The 4418-nt window shown below is 48.4% G+C and overlaps 1 non-coding gene across 1 annotated transcript; it reads right to left on the bottom strand.

The window, feature by feature from the left end:
• Positions 1–2773: 2773 nt before the first annotated feature.
• TRNAG-UCC (transfer RNA glycine (anticodon UCC)) lies at positions 2774–2845 on the bottom strand. Its single transcript has one exon. It is a non-coding gene; the product is annotated as a tRNA-Gly (tRNA).
• Positions 2846–4418: the final 1573 nt, after the last annotated feature.

Raw genomic sequence — 4418 nt, 5'->3', positions numbered from 1 at the left:
GAGCAACCTGCTGTAGTGTGAGGTGTCCCTGCCCATGGCAGGGGGGTTGGGACTGGCTGATCCTTGAGGTCCCTTCTAACCCTGACAATTCTATGATTCTGGGACAGAAGGCAGAGCAGGAGTGACATTCTACCCTATAGATGCTGTATAGGGCTTCTAAAGGGAGGAAGGACTTAGAGGCAAACATAGAACCAAAAAGGAGGTAAAATGAAATGTCATTTCAAGAGCTGCTTTCATTATCTAATCAGTATGGTTTGAGTCTGATTGATTCTGACCATGAATCATTAGAAGCGCTGTGGCTAGTAGGTGGAGAGAGGTTCTCCTCCTTCTCTACTCTGCCCTGCTCAGGCCACATCTGGAGCATTGTGTCCAGTTCTGGGCCACTCAGTTCAGGAAGGACCTCAGGGAACTGCTTGAAAGAGTCCAGCACAGAGCCACAGAGATGATGAAGGCAGTGGAAGATCTTCCTGATGAGGAGAGCCTGAGGGAGCTGAGGGCTCTTGGAGAGGAGGAGCCTGAGGGGTGACCTCATTCCTGTTGATAAAGATGTGTAGGGTGAGTGCCCAGAGGCTGGAGCCAGGCTCTGCTGGGTGATGCCCAATGCCAGCACAAGGGGCAGTGGTGGAAGCTGAGGCAGAGGAAGTGCCAGGGAAACATGAGGAAGAATTTTTTCCCTGTGAGGGTGACAGAACCCTGGACGAGGCTGCCCAGGGGGGTTGTGGAGTCTCCCTCTCTGGAGATATTCAAGCCCTGCCTGGATGTGTTCCTGTGTGATCTGCCCTAGGTGCTCCTGCTCTGGCAGGGGGGTTGGGCTGGATGAGCTTTCCAGCCCCTGACATTCTGTGATTCTGTGTCACAAGTGGCACAGACACCAAAGCATTCATTGCATACTAATTATGTTGCGGACAAGAGAGTGTAGATGAAGCATTTTGGGTTTTTAAATCAGTATTGCTTACACAAAAGAGTTTGAAATGCAGTCATGCCACGATACAAATTGTTGTGCAGACTATGGTATCTCTGAGGTTGGTAGAGAGACCCCTCCAGACCCCTCCTCAGCTTTCTTGCCCTTCCCTGGACACCTTCCAGCAGTTCAGCATCTTTCCTAAACTGAGGGGCCCAGAACTGGACACTGGACTTCTGGAAACTGGGTCAGCATGGAAGATCAGTCCCCAGTTAGAAACTTGAGAACAAATGTTACATGAAGAGGCAGAGGCCAATTTTCTCCAGAAATGAAAGCAGGGTTTTGCCACTGCAGTGGTTTTGCCACTGAACCAGCAAGAAGAGATTTTCTAACATTTGATATTGGTAAGCCATGAAGATATTTCAGGGGCACTGCTAGCAGCAAAGGTCCCTGGATAATGTGGTCACCCATTGATGGCATTTCAAATGAAGGGTAGATTTATAGCAGCTTTCATTTTTACAGCAGTTAATTCTGAGGATTTAAGGAAGCTTCCTAGCAAGGTCAGCTCTATTTTGGAGTTGGAGAACTTGGGGGGTTTTAAGGCAAAAACTGCAAAAGGATTTAGAACTTTTACCCACTTTGTGGACGTTGTGGGCTTTGTGTCTGAAGTGGATAATTTGATGGTTCAAAGGGATATGGAGATGTACAGAGACCTCAGAATCGAGCAGGCAGCAAGGCAACTCCACTTTTAAAGTCAGGAATTGCTTTGAGAATGTGAAGCTAAGTTAGGCATTTTTCAAAAGCCTGCAAGAAACTGTGGTAGGTCCTTTAGTCACACGAGAAGAAACAGGAGAAGGATGGGAGATCACTGAATCACAGGATCAACCAGGTTGCACAAAAGACCTCAGTTCATCAGTTCAACCTATCACCCAACACCTCCTGACAACTGCACCATGGCTCCAAGTGCCAAATCCAAGCCTTATTGGAACACTTCCAGGGAAGGTGACTCCGCCATCTCCCTGGGCAGCACATTCCAATGGCCAATTATACTCTTTTTGTGTAGAACTTTCTCCTTAACTCCAGCCTAAACCTCCCTTGGCACAGCTTGAGACTGTGTCCTTTGTTCTGATGCTGGGTGCCTGGGAGAAGAGACCAACCCCCACCTGGCTACAACCTCCCGTCAGGGAGCTGTAGACAGCAAGAAGGTCTCTCCTGAGCCTCCTCTTCTCCAGGCTAAGCAACCCCAGCTCCCTCAGCCTCTCCTCACCAGGCTGTGCTCCAGACCCCTCCCTAGCCTCGTTGCTCTTCTCTGGATACCTTCAAGTGTCTCAATGTCCTTCTTAAACTGAGGGGCCCAGAACTGGGCACAGGACTCAAGGTGTGGCCTGACCAGTGCTGAGTGCAGGGCAGAATGACCTCCCTGCTCCTGCTGGCCACACTGTTCCTGATACAGGTCAGGATGCACTGGGCACACTGCTGGATCATGTTAAGCCTTCTATCAACCAGTACCCCCAGGTCCCTTTCTTCCTGGCTGCTCTCCAGCCACTCTGTCCCCAGCCTGTAGCTGGTGTGGCCAATGTGTAGAACCTGGCATTTGGATGTGTTCAGTCTCACGCCCTTGGACTCTGTCCATCTGTCCAGCCTGGCAAGGTTCCTCTGCAGAGCACTCCTACCCTCTAACAGATCAGCTCCTGCCCCCAGCTTGGTGTCATCTCCAAACTTCCTGATGATGGACTCAATCCCCTCATCCAGATCATCAATAAAGATATTGACCAGGATGGGGCCCAGCACTAATCCCTGGGGGACACCACTGGTGCCTGGCTGCCAGCTGGCACTGCCAGCAGCACCATTCAGCACCACAAAAGCTACAGCTGCGTTGGCCGGGAATCGAACCCGGGTCAACTGCTTGGAAGGCAGCTATGCTCACCACTATACCACCAACGCCCTGATGATTACACCTGCCCTCTGACATCAGGGCCAAAGGCAAACTCAGGGTCACCTGGTGACTAAAGGGACACTCTCAGTTGGGTTTTGTTGAGGGTATGGAACTTCTGCATGGGGCCAAAGCCTGGGTGCCTCACTCCCTACAATGAGTGCATCACATGCACATTGACATAGCCAGAGCCAATGAGCTCTGCATTCTCTGCACATGCAACAGAACCTTTTGGTCATAAACTACAGGATGGGGGCAAAAGGCAAGTCTGCCACATGCCATGACTTTTACTGACTCTCAAAGCAGGGCTAGGAGCAGATGAACAGATAGGAGCAAGGCTTCTAGAGATGTTGCAAGAGAAAAAACATTCCAAGAAGAGATAAAGCTTCCTAAAATGCTTCCTACAATGTTTCAGAAGAAAGGTACATCAAGAATGGGATAGAAAGTGACATGGATTTACCAGAGGGAGCTTATACCTTCTGGTCTTGACAAGAAAGACGTCACAAAAAGTCAGCAACATTCAACTTGGAAAGGAGTTATTAAGGTAGAGAGAGTAGGAATTGGTGCATGGTGAGAAAGATGTGCAAGGAACATCAATAAGGAAATCCCAAACTAGTCTTGGAAATTAGATGCTTTTAGCCTTGCTCTAAGCCAGGGTTAGGAACAGATTTATTTGACACTCTCATTAACAAGTGTGGTACGACAAAGATTTTGGCCCTGGCATTTGTGGATCCCAAAGTTGAGATGCATCATCAAATGAGGATCAAAACATCAGGAAGTAGTCTCTGAGGTCCACAAAGCTACATAAACTGAGGAACAGATGGAAATTGGCTTGCTTAGTGACTCTGTGTGTGTAGTATATATGATGCTTCACCTGAAAATAACACATGTTCATCAGATGAATATCATCTCTCAGTGGATGGAAAAGCCAAATGTGATCCTACAGTTGTTGACCAAGGTTCAATGGAGATGGTGGCATGAGAACTTTCCTATCTGTAAGGCCTTCTGCAAGGCCTTTGACAGGGTCCCCCAGAACATCCTGCTCACCAAATTGGAGGGAGACAGATTTTCTGGGTGGGCTGTTCAGTGGGTAAGGAATTGGCTGGGTGATCACATCCAGAGGGTTCTGCTCCATGGCTTGAAGTTCAGATGGAGAGCAGTGCCTCTCCGCGGTGTCCCTGAGGGTTCAGTCCTGGGACCTGTGCTCTTTAATATTTCTATCAGTGCTACAGACAGGGAGATTGAGGCACCAGCAGCAGTGGGAGTGTCCTATGATTGTCTTCTTTTCTCTCCTCAAGTCAATTGTTACACTCTTGGGGTGTGCATTTCAACATGGTGATTGTTCACAACAATATGAGGACAGGGACTAAGCAGTGCTGACTCATGACAAAATACATCAGGAAGGGTGGGAACAACAGTACAAGGTCATCAGTTAGACTCCAAGCAAGCTTATTCTCTTGACTCTCCTGCTGCTGCTGCTCCTGCTACATATTTGAAGCATTAGGCTAAGCTATAAATGAAACAAATATTTTCTTAGACTAAATGGGTCCAATAAAAGGTCATCTGTTGACTATTTGTCCCCTA

This window comes from Melanerpes formicivorus, unplaced genomic scaffold, assembly GCF_026170545.1.
Source record: "Melanerpes formicivorus ecotype bairdi unplaced genomic scaffold, bMelFor1.0.p_v2 SCAF_64, whole genome shotgun sequence".
In the NCBI taxonomy this organism is placed as follows: domain Eukaryota; kingdom Metazoa; phylum Chordata; class Aves; order Piciformes; family Picidae; genus Melanerpes; species Melanerpes formicivorus.
The sequence above is the reverse complement of the archived record's forward strand: the minus strand, read 5'-3'. Positions and strand labels throughout refer to the sequence as shown.